This window comes from Apus apus, unplaced genomic scaffold (genome assembly GCF_020740795.1).
Source record: "Apus apus isolate bApuApu2 unplaced genomic scaffold, bApuApu2.pri.cur manual_scaffold_34_ctg1, whole genome shotgun sequence".
Classification (NCBI taxonomy): Eukaryota; Metazoa; Chordata; class Aves; order Apodiformes; family Apodidae; genus Apus; species Apus apus.
In genome coordinates this window covers 44,868-66,317 of record NW_026248849.1, presented here as the reverse complement: position 1 = coordinate 66,317, position 21,450 = coordinate 44,868, and the positions used below count along the sequence as shown (strand labels likewise).

The window sequence follows — 21,450 nt, the reverse complement described above, 5'->3', positions numbered from 1 at the left end:
CGTCTCACTGTGCCCTGGCCTCTGCTTTTTCCTTGCCATGCATTCTGTTATCCAGGGCTGATTGACATGTAAGCAGCATGTTCTATATTACCATGACTGTTTTGAGCAGCTCCAGCTCTCTCCTGATTAGCCCCACAGGCTGTTGCCAATTCAACAGCTCTGATTCTCTAAAAGGAACACACACATCAACGAGTTGTCCCTCTACCTTGACTGCTTGTCATAAAGGGGCATGAGCAGCAGGACCCTGTCCCCTCACTCTTCTAGCCACTGGACTGGGATCTGTATCCTCCAAATGTCCACTCACCCCCCTCATATTACCAGGGTGGAGAGGGAAAGCTGAGGTACCAACACCTGAACATCTACTTTCTCATCCCCTTTCACTGACTGACAACAACTTTCCTTATTAAACTTACATTTTCTTCTTGTACCATCATAAAACCACCCACACACAGCACATCAGCTCATCCTCCTTCATTTTTGCAAAACAGTATTGACTGCAATATGATATTGCTATAAATAATAGTGGCCACCAATTATCAAATTGTTCCAGGGAAAGGGTTACTCCCAAACTTACTCCAGTTTCCAGAATACATCCTGCGGAGGGCACATTACCCATTTTAATAACACAAGTACAAGACACAAGTGAAACAAAAGACAGTATCAGACCCAAGGAAAACAAGACTTTTTAACAGTTACCAGAGACAAGTAAAACAACTTTTTCAAAATGTCCCCTTTAGACTGTCTCTTTACCATTTTAGTCAGATCCCAATCGATATGCAGATGCAAAAACTGTCATCCAATAAACAAAATAAGTAATTCAAAAGACCAAAATTACCATAACCAGACAAATCTTAAATCAGAAAGACAGAAAAGAGCACAAATTCCCAGGAACCAAGTTGACCAATCAGGGGACCCCTATCCTAAGCTTCGAGTTCATTCAATATGAGGACAGAGGTCGGGATACCGATGTTACACACACACACATTTATTACAGCTACTATTAAAAACACCTGCACACCGCACTTTGTCCCATTTTCCTTCTTGTCTCAAAAATAACATTAACTGCACAAGGTATTATAATTCAAAGTTCCATTAAAAGGCCACTTCTCCCCATCTTCCAACTTATACAGTGGCCACCACTGATTGCAGTAAGGTTTTCTACCACCCAGAGGGTGCTGGAGCACTGGAAGAGGCTCCCAAGCGAAGGAGCTTTTAATTAATTAGGTTTTATTTCTTTTTCTTTTTTCTTTTTGTTAATAACAGTGCTAGGGAATCCTCGTGGAAATGGCCAAGTGTTAAGGGCCATCCCAAACTGTCCGAGGGGCACAGAAGCAAGCTTGGAAATGCTGCTGCTGTCCAGCAAGGAGAAAAAGTGGAGGGGTGTGAATGAATGGGAGAGTCACACAGTTCTCTTCCACCCTATGTGGGCAAGGGTGGGGTTTTTTCTTTTTGTTTTTAATGCAGAATAAGGAGTCCAAAACACAGAAAGAAGTGCTTGCCATCACAACAACTCGTGTTGGTGAAGGTGCGTGCGCTGTAACAACGTCCCAACAGTCACTGAAAACCCTCTGGGTGTTCTGTGTCCACTGCACGCCTGAAGTGAGGATGGCAGTGGTGCCTTCCATCTCCTCTTGCAGTGCTGATCCTAAGAAACTCGTCTCTTAGTCAAATACTTGGCCCTTGTAACTCTGGGATCCTCACCAGGCTCTCGTGTTGCATCATCTGGTGTAGTGTAGCGAGCAAATTCTGGAAATCAGGCTTCAGGTTTAGATTTCCCTGCGAAAACTTTCTCTGCTGGCAAATCTTGTTTATTCAGAAAAGAATGACTGAAGTGGTTCACAGCCACCTGTTGTTCCAGATACTCTTGAAGAGGTTTAGTGCTTCTTGGAGCCGATGGGTCTGATTGTCCTCTTGCATAACCTTGTAGCTACCGCTCACCACCCCAGGTATGATAGCAGTCACATCATTAAAGCCCTGGATCCATTTTCGGGGTTGATCTTGTTGCCCTTCAACATCAAATGTATGTAAGTCTACTTTATCCACCTGAAAGTTGGTTTCAGAACTTCCTGATGTCAAAACTCTGCACCTGAGAAGATCCTGGTCAGACAGTCTATAGTCATTTTGTTTGACCGTGTCAGTCTTGTCTAGAAAATACTGTGCACAATCAATCAGTTGATAGTCGTTCGACCTCTCATAGCAGGATCTCACCCCTTTGTCTTGCCAAAGTGTTTTTGTATGTTCATAAAACTGTGGTGGGAAATCAAAGTCTTGTCCAGGTGGCTAAACTGAAGATATAGTTGATTCAAAAGTGGTTCTCAGGATTGGCTAGTTGAGCTGGAGGTGCCAAATTGCCCCCTGCTGTCACTATTGTCCCTATAGCTCCTTTAATATTGTTTTTCATATCCTGATTTTTCATTTTCTTCTCCTCAGCATGACGTCCATCCCGATGTCTCTGTCTGATGGCTGTGCTTTTACCAGATTCCCCAGCACCCAGCAGGAGGATGACGCGGGGGCGGGAGAGGGAGGCTCTGTTGGTGAGGGAGCAGCCAGGCCGGGCGGGTGAGGCTGATCTCGGCCTCCCAGGCAGTCGGGGTGAAGCCGCTCCCGGGCCCGAGGGCCTCTTCTGCCTCCAGGGGTGGCAGGCGGAGGGTCCTGGGGGTCCTTTGGGGCCGAAGCTCCAGGCTTGTCCCTGCCCAGGATGCAGCTTTGAGTCCTGGCCTGTCCTCAGCCCCTGCTCTGAGGCAGGACGTGGGCCTGGTGCCACCCCCAGCACCTCCCTGGCTGTCCCGGTGCGGCCGGGTGTCCCTGGGCGCCTGCCTACCTTTGCTCTGTGACTTAGCACCTTCTTGAGTCTGATGCCCCAACAATGGCAAAGGAGGCATTTTGGTAACAGCCATCATGGGTCCCCAGAAAAACCCGGTGACGTTTTTAGTCGATCGTGGAGCTCAAATTTCAGCACTTCCAGTTGATGACACCACTATCTGTGGGGCTGTAGCTTCAGAACAGCCACTCCATGCATTCAATGCCTTTGGCGTTGCTCGATCTGTGACCACAGCCCTAGTTTGCATATTGGTGCCAGGGGAAGATTGCCTCATTAAAGTAATAATGGCAGGAGGAGAATTTCCCCTTAGCCTGTTGGGTCTAGATGTTTTGAAGGGCCGTACTGGCTCGATAACCAGGGACAACAATGGGCTTTTGGCACCCCTGCAGTGCAGGTGAGGCTGTTGCAACCAGCACCAACTCTTCCCCCTTCCAAACTGACCAACATAAAACCACCTGTTGCCTTTGGGGGCCAGAAGGGGAGTTACCCCTTTAATAGAGGATTTGAAGGGGCAGGGAATAGTAGTCCTGAGCCACTCGCTGTTGAACCCTCCTGTTTGGCCCATGAGAAAGCCTGATGGGGAGTGGAGACTGACTGTAGACTGTTGAAGGCTGACTGCAAATACGGGCCCGCTGGCAGCCACAGGACCAAACACTGCCGAGCTCATCGCATCGGCCCAAGAGCGGCTGCACCCCACGATGGCAACAACAGATGGAAAAGATGTTGTTTTGGTCCAACTGCAGCCAGAGGGGAGGGAGCGCTTTGCTTGTACCTGGGAGGGGCAGCAATGCACCTTTACCAGCTCCCGAAGGGACACAAACACTCCCCTACCCAGGCACATCACACTTCAGTGAAAGAACTTGAGTTAGTCCCCAGAGAAGAAGGGGCAAGTGTCTATCAGTACATTGACGACATTCTCCTGGGGGGGAGCAGGTGGAGAAGCTGCAAACTACCCAGAATAACAGAACTTCTCACTTGGAAGGGCCAGGTGTGCAGATTCCACCAGGAAAGATGCAGCTGCCCTCGCAGGAAGTAAAATTTTTTGGGAATCTGGTGGAGGGGAGGAATGGCATGTATTCCATCTAACACCATCTCTTCTCTGTTTACTAAACAGCTACAAAATGTTTGATTTACAGCTGCTTCTGCTAAACGGGAGGGAAATCCATCGAAATATCGAGCAGCAGCATCGCAAGTAACCACTGAGCAGCAAAGAGCAACTGAAGGGGAGGGCAGTGCACAAGGAGGGGAACGGGCAGCTGGATGGAGTGTTTGCCAGCAGGAAGCTCCATCTGTCTCTCCTGTCTGAATCTGTACTGGCTCCTGTGCTGTCTAAGGGATGTACAGAATGGCTCCCGTTCCAGGAACAGAACGGGTGGGAAATCAATTGGACACCCATTTGGCAAAAAGAAAAGCGGAAGGCCATCCTGACCATTGCTAGACAGGCAACGTGTGCGGTAGCAGAGGCTACCTCACACCAGAAAGGTAACTCCCCAGTAAGTCACTGGAATAGCAGAGTTGATGAACTGGCCAGACTCACAGCCCTACAAAACATCCGAATAGCAGCAGTCCAGGAGTGGCTGTCGGAATGGTTGCACGTTAAAGGAAAACACACTGGAGTCAAAGATCTCTGCTGTGAGGCTCATGCCCAGGGGTGGCCCGTTACCAGAGAGCAAGGTAAAACCTGTGTCTCAGCCTGTGAGCAGTGTCACATCCGACCAGACAAACACCCCTTTGAAAAAAGCCCTTTACATTTGAGAGAAGGGGAAAGGTCCAGAGAGGATGGTCCCCACACCCTGCTGGAGCAGGCGTCTGCTCCCAGGGCAAACCAGCGGCTTCTCTCCTCCCAGCTGCTGCTGAGCTTCACCTCCTCTGAGGAAGCCCGCGTGCGCCAGAGCAGCGTGGGGAGGATTAGGAATCTGGTCCATTTTCTGACCTCACCAGAAGTAAGGACCAGGCACCCTCCAGCCAGGCCATCTCCCCTCCCTGCAGCTCTCCCTGCTGCCCAGCTGCTGCTCTGGGAGCCCTCAGCCCTTCTGCTGTTCTGCCTCCCTGGCCCAGGCTGCTCCCAAGGAGCACAGCCGACCCTCTGGCAGAGACATCCAGATCCCGGTCCTCGGGCAGCTGCTGGGACAGCTCCTCCTCCTCACGTCACTCAAGGAAGGAGAGACCAGGGATGTGGCTTTGGATGCTCTTTGTTGCCTCCATGTGCTACTCCAACAAAAATGTAAGCTGTGGTGGGCTGCAGCCCTCTGCACACCAGCATCACCCAGTACGTCTGCTTGCCCTCCTGGGCGTTGTGACAGACCGCTCCGGGGGTGGGTGGAGGCACCACCATGTCCCCAGCACTGCCTCTCCTCTGCTCCTGACCCACACGCTCTCTCCCAGGCTGCTGCTCGTCCCATGTAGCTGAGTTGCTCCTCCAAACAGGAGGCAGCCCCACTCCTCCTGCTGCCCACCTCCCCTGAAGAGCTGGTGCCCCTGCCCTGCAGCTCTCCAGCCCCCCGAGCCCTCAATCCCCACGGCACCATTATTCCAACCATGGTTTAACTGTGGGATGTCCCCAGAGCTCCAGCTCCGTGGCGTTCCCCAGGCCAGGAGCGTTGGGATGCAGACACTGCAGGCAGGTGCCCCTGCTCTTGACCCTGCTGCCCACCAACCAGCCCCTCCCCTGGCTGTGGCTCATAACCTCCCTCCTCGGCCATTCCTCCTTCCAAGCTCTGCTCAGGACTTGCTCAGCTTGCTGGCAAAGCTGCTGGCTCTTACCCCTCCTGTGTCTTTGTCCCCTCAGTGATGACACTGCCAGGGGAGGAGGAGGAGGAGCTCAAATGGCAAGTTCAGGCCATGGCGCTGCACTGTGTGACCAGCGCCACTGACATCATCCAGGTGAGCAGCTCCCTGAGCTTCCCCCTGCTGGGACTTTTGCCCACAGTCTCAGCGGGGGATTGTGTGAACAACAGCACCAGGAACGGTGGGACTGGGCTGGCCTGGCCAGCCTGGGGAGAGGGTTCCTGCTGCCCCTGAGCAGGGACCATGTGAGGGCTGCAGGCCGGTGCCCCAGCAGCAGCTCCAGCCCTCCTGGCCACCAGCCAGCCCTGGTTGGCTGTGGGGCCAGCACCCTGTGCCCGTGACCCCAAACCTCCTCCCTCACCCTGGGCCCTCTCTCCTCACCAGGCCCCTCTGGCCAGGCCTGCTGGCAGGGCCCAGCACAGCAGCACCACTTGGTGTCACTTGGTGTGACATCTCTTCCCTCCCTGCCTCCCTCCCAAAGATGTTTGCAGAGCAGCTCCAGCCTTCGGAGAGGACAGATTTCCTCTGTGTAACTGTTGGGGCCCTGAGAGACTCCAGCATCTACGAGGAGCAGCTGGCCAGCAGCATGATGGATGTGGTCACGGCAGAGCCTGACTTCTGGCTGGTGGATGTGAGTGGCCTGTGGCTGGGCTGCCCTGCAGCCCTGGCAGGCCTCGTTCCCCCTCCAGCCCTCCCTGCCTCCCTCCCAGAGCCTTGGAGGCTCCTGAAGCCACCGAGGCAGCAGCGAGGGCTGGGAAGGGCAGCTGAGGAAATGGCTGCACTGCAGCGGCAGCCTCGATTGATCCTTCCTGGGACCCTCCATGACCCCCCAGATTCTTCCTGGGATCCCCCTTGAGCTGCAGCACCCCCCGTCCTCACGCGTGTCGTGTCCCCTCCAGGTGCCAAGAATCATCAGCTGTGTCCACCAACACCTGGACTGGATCAACAAGGTGCCAGCCCTGCAGAGGGTGGAGTCCCTGCTGCTGGCCATGGCTGCCAAGTGCCCTCAGGAGGCAGTCAGGGCGCTGCTGGATGTGGCTCCACCAGGAGACAGGTACTGGCCCCGACAGCCCTGAGGGCTTGTTCCCGGTGGGGACAGGGGCCCAGAGACCCCCTGGCTGCCAGACCCACGGAGCTCTGCTGCTGTGGCCCAGGCAGCCCTGCTGACAGAGCGCTCTGGCTCACAGCACTGCCCTGGTCATGTGGGAGGTGATGTTCTCCCTATCTGAGAGACTGGAGGAGGTTTTGGCTGAGCTGCTCACCCAGCTCCGGCTCCGGAGGCAGAAGATGCTCTTCTGCTCTCTCACAGAGGACACCTCTTGCCTGGCTGTGAGTTCCCAGGAGAAGCCCCGGTGCCCTTGTCCTCAGCTGCTGTTGGGAACCAGGAGCCTCCTGGAGCAGGGAGCTCAGCCAGCTCTGCCCGCCCCTCACGGCTGGGTTTCTTCCAGCTTCTGTCCAGCATGAACTCGCCAGAGCAGCACGTTGCTCGAATGTATCATCGCTGGAGGTTTCTGAGGCATCCCAGCCGGGCCATGCTCTCACTGGGGCTCAGGGGCCTGGTGACGCTCTCAGAGAGACCTGACATGGTGAGCAGGGTCACCCAGGGGAGCCACGGTGGCCGCCGGGGGCTGGGGCAGGGGCTGAGGCAGTGGCCTCGGCTGGGAGTCAGTCCAGCGCTCTCCCTGCCATGTGGGGCCTGGTGGGGGCCCAGGGAGCTTTCCAGGCCTTTTCACAACATGGACATCCTTTGTTTCACACAGGCGAGAAAAATGCTGGTGCTCCTGCCAGACTTGATGGAGCTTCTGCAGGATCGCAATAAAAATATCAAGATTAAGGTCCTGGTGGTCTTCCTCAACGTGGTGCCTGAACTGAGGAGGGAGGAGGCCAGTCCCATCGCCGTGGAGCTGGTGGACAAGATCCTGCCCATCTTTGACAACGTGAGGCTGATGTGGGAGCCCGAGCCCCACAGAGGGCCCTGGGCAAGGACAGCTGCCCTGCACCCAGCCCTGTGGGCAGCACGGGGAGCAGGGGCTGCTGCTCTCCTTTCTCCCCCGGGCTCTGGCGCGAGGGCTCCTGGGTTCTGCAGCCCAGCCCAGCTCCTCCTTGGCAGCTGCTCTCAGAGACCCAGAATCTCTGCCAGCTGTGCAGGGTCTCATGATGGGCAGAGCTGCTCTTGCTGAAGTCCTGCTCTGCTTCTCCCTGCCAGGGTTTCAGTGGCCTGAGGGAATTCTCCATCATGCTCTTCACTTACCTGGTGAAGGTGGTGGAGGGGAAGAACAAGAGGCAGATGAAGAGCAAAGTGCGAAGGGGCCTGCTGCCGCTTTGCTTTCACCTGAGCGACAGAAGTCAGGGTGTGGCCCAGGTACAGATTTCAAAGCTAAGCAGAGATGCAGGAAGAAGCCCCCAGATGTTTGTCCAGGGCACGTCCCAGCCTTGAAGGGCAGGATCAGCCCAGGAGCAAAGCCAGGTGGAAGGGGACGCCAGGTCTCCTTCCCCAGGCTGTGCTGCCATCTCCTGCTTCTGCTGTTGTGCAGGCCTCCAGCAAAGCCCTCCTGGCTGCAGCAGAGCTCCTCAAGTGGCAACAGCTCAGAGACCTGGAGGAGACACAGGAGGCATGGAGGATTGGGCACTGCTTGGTGAGGACAAGCCCCAAGGCTCAGGCTGGACGAGGGCTGCCCCCGTGTCTGGGCTGTGGGCTCTGCAGCTGGGCCTGCCCTGCCCACCGCCTGGAGCTGCATCCCTGTTCCCTGTCCCCAAGAGCAGAGCCCTCAGAAACTCTTCTCCAGACCCCTCTCCCCTCCCCACCCCCAGCAGGAGGGAGGGGTCTCTGCACCCCTGGGACCCCTCTGCCCGTGACTCCCTCTCGACGTCAGTCCCACGGGGCTCCCGGCTGGGAGATGGGAATGGCCTGGGGGGGAAGGGAATGGTGGGTGCTGGGAGGAGGGACTGGGACATGCCCATAGCCTTGTGCTCTCTGCAGCTGCAGCAGGACAGGAGCCGGGCTGCTCAATACCTGCAGCAGAGCCTGCTGTACCTGCAGGACCCTCAGGCCCCTGTGAGAGTGGAGGCCATCAGGTTCATGGGTGAGCTCAGCCCCCGGGGACCCTCTTCTGGCAGCCTGGCCCCAGGCCCCGTGCAGGGCCCGGGCAGGGGGAGCAGCCCTTGGCTGCCAGAGCCCCGAGGGGCCGGGGCTGTGCTGGGCAGGGGCTGGGGAGCAGGGGCTCTGAGCACGCTGTGTTCCCAGGGCTGGTCGCACGGGGCCAGAGCAAGGAGAAGCTGTCAGAGTTCATCGGCGGTGAGCAGGGGCAGAGCTGTGCTGGGGCTGGGGCTGGGGCAGGGCCTGGGCAGGGGGCTGCCGTGCCTGGCCCTGCTCCAGGGAAACACCTCAGGGCAGGGGGAACATGTCAGGGGCGCCTGGGGCATTGCTGAGCAGCAGCAGCTCTCTCCCAGCCAGGGCAAGGGGCTGCCGTGGTCTGGAGGGGATGCCCCGGGGGTCTGTGCAGACGCCGAGGGTCATCTTGGTTCTCTCTTTCGGTCTCAGCCCTTGAGCCCTTGATGGAGGACAGCGACGCCTCTGTCCGCTGCCTGGCAGCTCAGACCAGTTACATCCTGAGCTGTCTAAAGGTGAAGGCAAGATCAGAACGCCCCGTGCGACCGTGGAGCTGCTGGTGCCCCTAGGCCAGGCTGTGGTGCAGCTCTGCTCCAGAAAATGGCTCTGCTCCAGTTCGGCCATGGTGAGCAGGGGCAGAGCTGTGCTGGGGCTGGGGCTGGGGGCAGGGCCTGGGCAGGGGGCTGCCCTGCCTGGCCCTGCTCCATGGCTGGAGAAAGGCTTCAGGGGCGGGGGATCTTGTGAGAGGCACTTGGGCCATTCCTGAGCAGCAGCTTCCAGCTGCTCCGCCGGTCCCACCTGCTCCTCCTGGCCAGGGACAGAGGCGGCTGGGGCCGGCATGGGAGGGTCTCTGCAGCCAGTGGGGTCTCACCACTGCTCTGCTTCCGTCCCTCCAGCCCTTGGGGATGGACCCTGACCCCTCAGTCTGTTCCCTGGCAGCTCCGGCCGTGCCGATCCTGGGAATTCTACAGGAGCGGTGAAGATCAGGAGGGTCCCTCCGAGCACTGCATTGCTGTTGCTGACGAGACGGGTCCAGGACAAGATCCCACCCAAGGGTGGGGTCCGTCAATAAACCATCTTTTTCTCTTGACCCAGGAGCTTCTCTGCCTTTCTTGGAACCGACAATATTCTGAGGCCTTCCCAGTCCCCCCAGGACCCTCATCTAGATGTACAGCCCCTCCCCCAGTTCAAACCAGTCCCTTGTAGTTCATCTCATGCCCCCCCAAGCCTGCCTGAAGGCTCTCCCAGTGCCTCCCAGTCCAAACCCCTAACCCCTAAACCCTCCTGTCCACACCAAGGGCTCCCCCCAGGCTTTTCCCATTCCCTGAAAGGAGGCTGGAGTGAGGGGGATGGGTGTTTTCTCCCCAGTAAAAATAGATAGGATGAGGAAATAGGCTCAGGTTGCCCAGGGAGGTTTAGGTTGGATATTAGAAGAAACTTCTTCCCCCAAAGGGTTGTCAGGCCCTGGCACAGGCTGCCTAGGGCGCTGGTGGAGTCTCCATCCCTGTAGGTGTTTCAAAGCTGTGTAGATGATGCCGAGGGACACGGGTCGGCGCACCACTGGTCACCAACAGCCAAATGGATTGAACTTTGTCAGAAAAACCCACACGATTCCAGTGTGTGCTTGCGTATTTGTCCTGGTTTGAGCCAGGATGAAGCCAATTTTCCTTTTTACTGATTTTTTTTCCTTCAGTAAGCTTTCTTTTAACTAGCAACATTCTGTTCTAACTAGGCTGATAAGAACCCATCCTTGTGGGTTCATTTCTCACCTCTCTTGAGTTTCTCTCACTTTGAATTTAAATTCTAATTCAGAGAAAAAGTCTCTTTTTTAACAGTCATATTACACAAATGCAGTTTTAAAAGTGATTGCAGAAATGCAATTATAAAATGACAAAAGGTTTTTTTTAATGCTGGTAATGTTTAATTGTGTATTAAGGCACTTAAACAAAAGATTGTAAAAAGTGATGGTGCATGAGTGCAATTATACAACATATAAATAACAAAATGTAGCATAATGAAATAGTAAGAAAACATACACAATAGAAGTATAATTTTAAAAAATACAATAGTACTTTAAGGCACTTAAAAAGCAAAACAGTGTAAAAAATGATGGTGCACAAGTGCAATTATACAACATATAAATAATAAAATGTAGCATAATGAAATATAATAACAAAACATATACAGTAACAATATAACTTGAACAAAAACCGCAACATGGCTGTTAAATAGAGGCTTTTCTTCTGATTAGAATTAAAATTCACAGTGAGAGAAACTCAAGAGAGGTGAGAAATGGATGAACTGAAGGGAAATCCCTGGGCTGGGCAGGGGCAGATCCAGGGGTGCCCAGGCCCAGGCTGTGGCTCCCGGGGCACACAGACCCCCTGCCACGTGCCAGGGCTCTGCAGAGCTTGTCACCCCGGGGGGCAGGGAGGGCCAGGGAGGGGGACACAGCCCTGGGGCACCTGCTGATCCCGGAGAGGTGTCCTGCTGGAGAGGTGTCCCGCTGGAGAGGTGTCCTGGTGCAGAGGTGTCCTGGTGCAGAGGTGTCCCACTGGAGAGGTGTCCCAGTACAGAGGTAAGGTGTCATGTCAGGGGTGTTTGTAAGGGAAAAGATGAGTGCTCCCAGCTCTTGGAAACCATGACTTGAAAGTTGTCAACTGCCCAGGCTCAGCACAGGGTTTTTTCTGCTCAGTTTCCAGATCAGCCTCGACAGTGAAAACTTCCTGCTCACCCAATATTGTGCAGCGTGTTTTGCAGTTGCCTGAAGAAGAAGCCAGGGCAAAGAAAAGTGCCCCATTTCCTGCAGACGGGTACGCCTGGCTGAGGCTGAAGGCATCTTTCACTAGAGTTAGTCCTCAGTCACAAACATGAAAGGAGCCCTGGGACAGATTTTTCTAGACTCCAGCCATCACTTCTCCTCCCATGACCATGGTTGATTTCAGCACCAGCCCATGACAGACACACTCTGCTGTTTGCTCTTGATTTTGCTGTCTCTCAGTCATGGCTGGTGTTTGTAGCTCATGCGGTGCAGCCTGTTCTGAATCAAGAGAGAAGAATCAGTGACAAAAGAGTGTTCAGGCAAACATCAAGGAGTCGAAGGCTTGTAACACACAGCATCGAACCTGCTCTGATCTGAGGCCAGGTGTCCCCAGAGCAGCTGCCCCTGTTCCATGGTTGTTCCTCCAGAGTCCCCGCTTGGAAAGGACCGGTGCTGGTTCAGAGCAGGCAGCCCCTGAGACACTTTCCTGCTGTTCTTGGATGCTTTTAATCATCCAGAGCGTTCAGCTCCAGCTCCAGGGCTCTTTCCACGGGTGTGAGTGCACACAAAGCTGTTGCGTTGCATCTGTGAGTGTTTTGAGCTGACAAGCAAATGTGGGAAAAATCTGTTTGTTCCCAGCCCTTTCCTTGTGATGTTTCCTTGGGAGTTATTGAATCTCTTTCTGGATTGTAGCCTCTCCAGTTGTCCCTCATGTTTTTCCAGGGACCTATTTGCCCCTGTCTTCTGCCAAAGTAACACCAGGAATCTTGTCTCTTTTCTCCCCAGCCTCTGCTGGACTTGAAACTGCCCATCCTGGAGCTTCTTCCAATGGAGTTGCATTCTACAAATACAGATGCTGTGAAGAGCCATGGACCCCTCTCCTGAGGCAGCCTTGCCACAAGGGACCATCACCCCCTGCTCCTGTGATCATCAAGATCTGTTCTGTATTTACCTGTATTAAGTTTCTAGATCTGTTCCTCCCCCCATGTGTGACTCCCCTTTCCCTGTTGCAGTAAACCTGTTCCAGTTTGAATTTCCAACCTTTCAGTCTCTCTTCCTTATTCTCCTTTTCTCTTCTCTCGGGAGGGTGACAGAGAGCAGTTCTGCCCTCTGGCTTGTGGTTCAACCTGACCACTAACCCAGGACAGAGGGGATAGTGTTTTCCTGCTGGGGAGCCCCCCCCTTTGTTTTTATCCACACAGGCTGTGCTGACTTCAGCAGCCCCACATCTGAGCTCGTCTGACTGCACTTTTCTAGATGTCTGGGCCTGCCTGATCCACAAATACACCAACAGCCAATGATGCTTTGTTAGGATTTTGAAGGCTCATCCCTCCATATTTTAACAAAGCTTGTTTTAGTCTTCCCCAGGAATCACTGGGGTGGTCACCTGGCCTCTGTTTACATTCCTGTACTTTGTCCTTGTGAGCTCTAATTGCATTTATCAAATCTCTAACCACTGCTTGGCAACGGTTTCTCTCTGTTTGCTGATTTGGATCCCAATTGGGATTTGCCTGAGTCCAGTCAGTCTGATTTCCTCCTGCCTGTTAGGATTGATTTCACATTCTTTTCCAGGGGCTCCAGGTGATGGGTGTTTACATCTAGGTCCCAGGTGACTGGAGGGTGGCTAATGTGACCCCATCTACAGGAAGGACCAGAAGGAGGATCTGGGGAACTCCAGGCCTGTCAGCCTGACCTCAGGACCAGGGAGGATCATGGAGAGGCTCATCCTGGGGAGCTCTTCTGGCAAGTGCAGGGCAGGCAGGAGATCAGGGCCAGCCAGCAGGGGTTTAGGAAAGGGAGGCCTTGCTTGGCCAACCTGATCTCTTTCTATGACCATGGGACCCACCTTTTGGATGAGGGAAGGCTGAGGACATCATCTCCCTGGACTTTGGTGAGGCCTTGGACAGCATCTCCTGGAGAAGTTGACAAATCATGGCATGGATGAGTGTTCTCTTTGCTGGGTACAAAACCGGCCGGAGGGTGGCCGGTCACCAGGGGTGTCCCTCAGGGCTCCCTGTTGGGGCCGGTTTTGTCCAGTCTCTCATCACTGATCTGGATGAGGGGATCCAGTGCAGCCTCAGTCCGTTTGCAGACGACACCGAATTGTGTGGGAGTGTCGATCTCCTTGAGGGCAGGAAGGCTCTGCAGAGGGACCTGGGCAGCCTGGATCCATGGGCCGAGGCCAGTTATGTGAGGGTCAGCCAGGCCAAGTGCTGGGTCCTGCCCTTGGGTCACACCAGCCCCAGGCAAGGGAAGGAAAATAAATCTGGAAGAGTATCAAAAAGATGTTCAGCTTGCAGGGTAGGGCAGAGGTGTTTAAAGCTGTGTGAGCGGGAACGAGAGGATGATACTGACCTGGTGGTTGCCCCCCACCATCAGATGGGCCACTCGGCAGGGTGATCACCAGACCAGGGCATGAGGATGGTGGTTCCCCTGAGTTCAGTCCAATAGTTGGAAGAACAAGGGGTAGACAAGAGGAAGCCCTTCAACCCCCCACTTTGGCCACAGTCGGCAAGGAGGGACTTGTTACAGTGAAGGTTCCTTTCTCAGTCTCAGATTTAAGTAATCGGAAAATCACTGCTGGGAGCTGTAGGGACAATCCAAATAAGGGGGCAAACATTTTTGAGACGATGATTTAGATGCAGGACCCAGATCGGAGAGAGATTGAAGCCATAATAGATGTTTTATTTGATAGCAGGGAATGGGATATGATTTGGAGAGCAGCAAAAACATGTGGAAGCACAAATTGCCTCCAGTGCTTTACCAGGAATGGTGGAAGCCCATTTCCCATCTGTTGACCCAGGAGGGGACCCTAATCTGGGGATCCATTCAGGATCAGGAATGCAATGCCTAAGGCTCTTAACATATCTCAATGATATTCCCAACTGAAACCTGATGCATTGAGGATCATTCTGTGCTCCGAGCCGCTCTAACGCAGCAGTTCTCTCTCCCTTTGCAAAGCTCCTGGGTGCTCTACATTCCGTGTCTCATGATCCTAAGCAGGCAGACTCGAAGCCTTTCTGAAGTGCTTAGGTAAGAGCTTCAAATGTAGATATTTCACTCGTGGACAGAAATCACACATCCTTACCCAGAACAACAGAAAAGCTTCTGTGAGGGTTTGTCTCAAAGCTTCATCCCATCTGTCTCTGGCAAGGGCTTTTGTGAATGCCTTAATAGAAGTCAAGAAAGTATGGGAATACAGGCCTCTCCCGGGCACTTTCCCAGCTTCCAGCAATTTGCAGCACAGGCAATTAGTGAGCCAGGGTTGGTTTAAATAAATGCAATTTATTTAAATTCTTAAAATAAATCAGTGGTAAAATTAATCCACCTAGACTGATCAGGTGGGCTGCTGTTGTAACAGCCCTGACAGGTAACTTCTCCATCCAAAAGCATCTCCCAGTGAGGGCTGTCACCAGGCAGAGGAGCAGATGTCACTCCTGGACTCCATGCATCCGGGAGGAGCAGGACGGTGCCTCTGTCTGGGAGCCAGCCTGCTGCTCCCCGCAGCTCCAGCTCACCCGCAGCCATGGTCAGGTAGGAAGCAGCTCCTTCCCCTCCCAGTCCCTGAGCTCCTGCAGAGCAAAGGCAAATCCCTGCTCAGGCCACTGAGGAGGAGTTGTCTGAACCCTTAGGAGACAAATCATTTCTGATGGTGCCTGTTCATTGTGGTAGTGGCTGTACAGATGCTTTTAGAAACCCTGGTTGTTTCACAACAAACATTTGTATCCCTCTCTACAGCTCCTCCATGCACACACACGTTTGCAAAAAGCAGCAGGCTCTGTCTAGTGCAGAACAAATTTGCACCCTGGAGAACAGCCAGCTCTGAGTTGCCTGATTATTCTCCTGTTTGCCTTTATATACTTCAACTCTGAAATATTGATACAGATTTCTTCACTCTCTGGTGCTTTAATTTCTGAAGAAGCCAAGTAACTTGGCAGATACTCATGAAGGGCACAGCAAACCCCTGCTGCAAGGGTTTCGTACTGATAAGAGACTGTGTTGAAATCACTAGTACTAAATGACCCGGGCTTTGCTTCAGTGCTGTAAGGAGGCACCTGCAGCCACATCGTAACACATCGTGGTTCATCATGACCTGTGGCTTTTCACTCCTTCCGCTTCAGTACAGGGACCAGAAGTCAACTGTATTTTCCTCTGGTGTCTGGAAAAGGGTATCACAAACTTACTGATGATTTCATTAACAATCTGTTGAGAGAACATGACTCCAGGATGCAAACAGAATCATCATGCCAGTCAGAATCAGGAAGGTGATTTAAAGACCGGCGAGAACCCTTTCAATAACCTAATTGGTTTTGACCCTTACAGCGATCATTTCAGAATGTGGCAAAGAATTCAATCTGACTCACTGGAGTTTTTTAACCAGTGCTTTGATGCCCCTCCTTGGGCAGGGTGGCTGTGCACTGCGCGCACAGCTGCAGGCAGGGGCGGCTGCCAACATCCGTCCCCCAGGGAAGCGCGGAAAGGCAGCGCTCAGTGCCAGGGCATGGAGAGGACCCCTCCTCAGGGCTGCAGAGGCTGGATCTGTTCCACATTGCAGAAGGCACCCGAACGAAGTGTCATCATCTCATCTGTCGCCCCCCCAGGTGGCAGCAAGGTCAGGCCAGGGGTCCTGCCGGGGGGGGCTGCCCCCGCACACCCCGTGGCCGGGGGCGCTCGGGGGAAGACCCTGCCCAGCACCACAGACAAACCAGGACCTCCCTGGCATCATCGGAGATCCTCCCCAGCAGCACAGCCAGACAAACCAGCACCTCCCTGGCACCATCGGCCACACCAGGGGTGAGAAAACAACGAGTGATCAAACCAAACCAACGAGCCCCTCGGGACTGTCCGGCCAGACGGTTCCCCAGGTACCCAGCACTGCAAACGAGCCCTTTGCTGAGGGCTCTGCAAGAGACTGTGCAAATGCTTCTGAGCTGAGGGGAAATAGGGCAACTAGCACTTCTCAACAGAAACCAAGTTGTGCTTTGTAAGGCACACCATGAGAATAATGTAAAGGATGGCCAGGTCTTGGTCTGTGTACACTTGATCAAATGTAGCAGAAACAGGTCCTGCAGCTTTTCCTGTTGATGGTAATAAATCTATCAGTAAACTTCAACGAGCTCTTTTTCGCCAGGTTATACCCACCTGATGAGGTAAGCCTGAAGGGATAAAACAACAGGCATTGTAGATGGCCTAGGTTTATTTTCAGTAAAGCAAAATCTGGGCAACCAAGATGGGACACCGCTCCTGCACCTCGATGGGTCCGCAGGATCGCAGAATCTCCAGCCGGCACCGAGGGGTTGTCAGGAAGAATCTCTGGTCCCTGAACAGAAGAGCTCAGAGCAAGTCCCCTGGGAAGGGTAAAGGCATTCTTTTGGGGTTTGGTTCGGGGGTTGAGTCCCCCGTTTTGTTTGGGTTGAAACTGTATGTCGCACTGTATGTTATGGCCCCTTTCATTCCAGATGCTTTAAAGCATTTTCAGTACTCTGTTCTTAACCTGATGCACCACCTGGTGAGGAAATCTGGTTTCAAACTGTTGTTGTCTAACATTGCAGCTGGCAATAGAAACTGCTCCAAGACAAAATACCTTTGAATGCAGCAATGACAAATAGGGACTTCAGGTCCTTATTCAGAAACCCGTGTGCTACTTGCACACCTTTAATATTATTTCCCAAAAAGACAATAGCTGATGCCAGTTGATTTTTGAGTCATGCCCTATTAGTAGCACAGTTGTGTTGTCGTACCTAGGAAAATAATAATTTTTACATAGACATCTCACTGTACATGCCCGTTGCAGCACCTCTTGTGTAGCTGAGCTCTCTGGAAAGAGGTGATGACAAAGTGGTCCCACAGCCCCATGCCCAGCCCTGGTCAATCCATGTGGCCTTCCCAAGCCGTATTCTCACTCCTGGCTCACTGTCCCTCCCACACAGATCCAGCAGCTCCCTCTGTCTCACCTCACTTTCTCTGTGCTTGAACTAGAGTAGTAAAATTGCCACTGATGAAGAATCTGCCACAGCTTTTGGGTGACCATTTCTATGGCCCTTGCGTAAGAACTGCATCCAGTTCTTCACTTGAGTCCCGCTGCCTGCACATCACTGGTCTCAATGTGTTCCCCTTCCAAGACACTTTGCTATAACAAAGTGATGGTGGTTAGAGCTCTTCCCATCCTCAGGATTGTCTCTCATTTTCAAGATGCATTTCAATGGCAAGGATCTAGAGAGCTCTTTCATCAGCTTCTTACTCTGTCTGAACATAGTTTGCATTTTGTGTGGGCAAACGCAAGAGGACCTGGTCTTGATGCTCCCTTGCTCCACAGGAACTCTTACACACTCAGGTGCTTCGTCTAACCTCTTCTAGAATTATTTTAAACTCTTTGCTTTGAACTTTCAGGAAACTATTTTGCACTGTGATTGCTGTCATAATTAAAACTATCTGTATGAGAGCTTGAAGCAAAATTAATTAGCAATAGGGAAATCCTCTTGTGAGCAGCAAAGCTAGAGGAAAATTTAACAATATTTTACTGAGGTCTTTGCAGGTTATAATGGAGCTCGATGGAAGATCAGGGGTTGTAATCAAAGCCAGTCTCCCTGCAATTTCAGGATTGTCTGTATCTGGCTGCGTGGCTGCCAGTAGCACCTCTTAACTCCAGAGCGCTGTGCCAGGGAAGGATGCTGCAGGTACAAGATGCTGTGTGGCTCCTCAAGGAGTCAGACCTCCACATCAAATCCATTGTTGTTGCATGTCTGATGACCTGCTCCTTAATTAAGCACTGGGGCCAAGCCAACCCTGATGTTCTGATGCACTCCCAGGATGCCAGCACGGACAGGAAAGGGAGGACTGGCTCCACCAGCACGTCAGGAAACAAAGAGCACGAGTGTCACTGTGGGAGAACTCCAGCCACGGGGTGAAATCACAGAAGTGGCCACCACAGTGAGGTCACAGAACTGCTTCTGGGACAGCCACACAGTGGTTCTGTAGCTGACAGAAATGCCCCTGAGCCAGGTGCCCTTGCCTTCTCAAGACTGACCTTCCAGCCCATCAATCTTGCAGAGAGAGGCAGGTGACAGGGTCACTGAATTGACTCAGTTTTGAGTATTTAGAAGGCCTGACCAAGCCAAGGCTTTTAGGAGAAACTGTTTGTATAGGAATCATATCGGGAGGGGAAGTGGGTGAAGAACCCCTTTCCCCATCCCAACCTCATTTGAATACCAGGGACTACAATCAATAAGGTGAACCAACGATTTTTTGCTAGAAATGAGTATGTATGAACTTACGTAACTCAAAGGGGCCAATCAATGCAAAGGTTAAATCTAATGAATTATTAAAAGCAAGCATTATGTGCATTTTTATGTTAAATATTTTGGACAATAGAAATTAAATACGTAAAACCCTGTTGATTGTAACGCAACTCGGGATATGCTGGGAGGAGTTATCCCCTGTATCCTCCGCACGCCAATAAAGAAGTGTCTGCTGATCTGCAGCACGTTGGTGTCAATGAGTCATCTTCTCCTGATTTGGTGACAAGGTGGGGTCTGGGCTCTTCTCCCAGGAAACCAGTGACAGGACAAGAGGGCCTGGCCTGAAGCTGCTCCAGGGGAGGTTTAGGTTGGACATTAGGAAGCACTTCCTCATGGAGAAGGTGATGAGACATGGGAATGGACTGCCCAGGGAAGTGGTGGAGGCACCGTCCCTGCAGGTGCTCCAGGAAAGGCTGGAGGTGGCACTTAGTGCCATGGTCTGGAGATGTGGGGGTGTCAGGTCTCGGGCTGGACTTAAAGGTCTTTTCCAGCCTTGGGGATTCTAGAGGGAGGAGGTTGGGGTTGGTGGGGGGAGGGGGTGGAAAGGGGGTGATGGGGAAGGAGTGTTTGGGGCAAGGCAGGGGATCTGGGTGGGGGATTTGAGGAGGTGTTTGGGGGGAGGGCGGGGTTTGGAGGGGTCCTGGGGAAGTCTTAGGGGGGAGCTATAGGGAGATTTGGGGAGCGTTGGGGGAGTTTGGGCAGTCTAGGAGTTACAGGGGGATTTGGGAGGACTATGGAGGGAGTTTGGGGGAGGGACTGGAGGAAGCTGGTAGGCAGATTGGAGAGATCTGGGGGGAGATTTTTTGGGGGTTGGGGGATTATGGAAAGGTCGTGAAGGGCTGGGGGGTTCCAAGGGGGTCCCTGGGGGATGAGGCCAAGGGTGTTGTGGTGCCGGGGGGCACAGACCACGACCACCCACCAAGACACCAGCACCCCCAGCCCTGGTGCTGACTGGGCCAAGTGCCGCTGCGTGACCCCCCCCGCCCCCCGAGAGATCCCATCAGATAGGGGCACCAGGGACCCCCCCAGAGAGATCCCATCAGATGGGGGCACCAGGGACCCCCGCAGACACCCCCAATCAGAAAGGGGCACCAGGGACCCTCCTGGGTCATGCACAGACCCCTGAGACCTCTCCCCATCAGACAGGGGTACCCAGGACACCCTGGACCCCCCTGGGTGACCCCCAAGATCCCCCTTGGTCAGATGAGGGCACCCAGGAGCTCCTGGACTCCCCAAGATGCACTTGGGTCACACAGAGACCCCCAAGACCCTGCTGAGACCCCCTGACTTCCATGTCCCCAGTATTGTCCCCAACATCCAATACATGACCCAACATCCCCCATGTCCCCCCCTGTTCCCCCATGTCCCCAACACCCCCCCTGTCTTCCATGTCCCCCCACGTGTCCCCAGTGTCCCTGGGGGGTGTGGGATGACCCAGGTGATCAAGAGGGGACACGCAGCACAGGCCCAGTCCTGTGGGTCTGTCAGGTAATTGACTTTGCCTCATTAGCAGCCAATTAACACCCCCCTCCCCCTTAGAGCTGGGGGAGAGAGATGCTGGTCTAAATTAATTTGGGGGTGGGAGGGATTTAGCGACACTAATTATCAGGGCAGGCTGGGGCATTAATTAGGGCTCAATTAGCTGCGGGGAGGGATTAGGCTTCGGGTGGGCAATTTATAGGTTTTTATTGAGGGAATTTGCTTGTTTGGGGGCTTTTTCAGTTCCTACAGCCCATTGTTTGGTTAAAATAGCATTTTTAAGGGGGTTGGGGTTGCATTTGGGGCAATTTTCTGACATTTTGGGGTTGAGTTTGCCTTTTAAACAGATACACATATTTAAATAACATTTAAAGTTCCGAGGTCCCATTTTGTGGATTTTTTGGAGGGCAGTTGTGAAGGACCCGACCTTTCCTCACACAAACATAATATGCCCTTTAGGTCAGCAGCCATAACTGACTTAAAGACGGCGGCTCCACCTGGTACTTTCAACCCTCTCCTGCCTGCCTCCTCTGCCATAAACCAACAACTCAGAGCCATGAGGGAGGTAACTGGCTGCCAGGCAGGAGCAGTGGGGGAAACTGCAGCAATGGTGCAAACAGCGAGTCTGACCAGTGACAGCAGGGGTGGGAAAAAGTCCCCGCCTGATGGGCTTGTGTGGTGAGCCGGTACTGGGGGGCTCCCGGCTGTCAGGATACTTTTGCAACTCCCCCTCTCTATGTGGAGGGGTTTGTGAATTAGCCCGAGGGTCACACGCGGCGCTGCCTCTCACGGAGGAACGGCCACCGTGGGACCGTATTTCAGGGTGATAGTTGGAAAACACCCCCCCCCTCCACCACGCTCAGAAATTGCCTCTAAAGCCAAGATTTACTCCATAAACTAATAGGTTTATTAAGGGTTAACACCAACCGACGGATGATGTTTAGGGACAATGCAAATGTGAATGGCTACCAGGGATATCAATATGTGTGTAGTGAGAAAGTGTCCTTTGGGGAGGCAATGCAAGAGGTCCTGGGCTTTTGAGGGAGAGGGTTAAGGACCAAAGGGAGGAGGGAAGGAAACCCGATGGCAGTCCTTCTTAAGAGGTCCGGCTGTATGTGTGAGTATGAGGAAAGGAATGTGTTTGTGTGTGTGTGACCCACCAGTCCAGTCAGTGTCACTGCCCAGAGCCAATGAG

General features: G+C 53.3%; 1 pseudogene; it reads right to left on the bottom strand.

Annotated features, from left to right (window-relative positions):
* Window positions 1-1,501: 1,501 nt before the first annotated feature.
* Window positions 1,502-3,488, bottom strand: LOC127396205 (guanine nucleotide-binding protein G(s) subunit alpha-like; annotated as a pseudogene).
* Window positions 3,489-21,450: the final 17,962 nt, after the last annotated feature.